A 592-nucleotide genomic window follows, 5' to 3' on the forward strand; every position below is an offset into this window, starting at 1 on the left:
CATGCTATTTTGATTATTCTGTTCTTCCTTTATTTGGTCCATAGCTTCTTGCAACTTGGTAACGGATGCTTCAAGATGCTCCGAGTATTCAATTTGAGGGATTTCCGGGAGGAATTCCTGTGCTCTCCTCTTGATGGGGTCATCCTGCACTTGTTTTTCCATGGATATTTTGGTGATTGGTCGCTCAACTGAGATATACTCAGTTATTCCCATCTTCACTCCAGCATCTTTGCAGAGCATAGAAATTAAGCTTGGATAAGCCAATTTGGCATCTTTGGAGTTCTTGTTTGCGATTATGTAAAGTTCACATGAAACCAGTTGATGAACTTCCACTTCTTTCAATGAACTTCCACTTCTCTTGGTTGCTAGTGGGCAATATAGAACGCCTAATGAAGTCCAGCCAGCCTCTGGCGACTGGTTTGAGATCTTCTCTCTTGAGTTGATTTGGGACGCCCTTGGTGCTGGTGGTCCACCTGGCTCCAGGGATGCATATATCCTCTAGAATCTTGTTCAAGCCCTTATTTGTTCTCATCATTCTCCTATTAAAGGAGTCTGGATCATCTTTCAGCTGAGGTAGCTTAAAGATCTCCCT

The sequence above is a fragment of the Arachis stenosperma genome, chromosome 4 (genome assembly GCF_014773155.1).
Source record: "Arachis stenosperma cultivar V10309 chromosome 4, arast.V10309.gnm1.PFL2, whole genome shotgun sequence".
Lineage (NCBI taxonomy): Eukaryota > Viridiplantae > Streptophyta > Magnoliopsida > Fabales > Fabaceae > Arachis > Arachis stenosperma.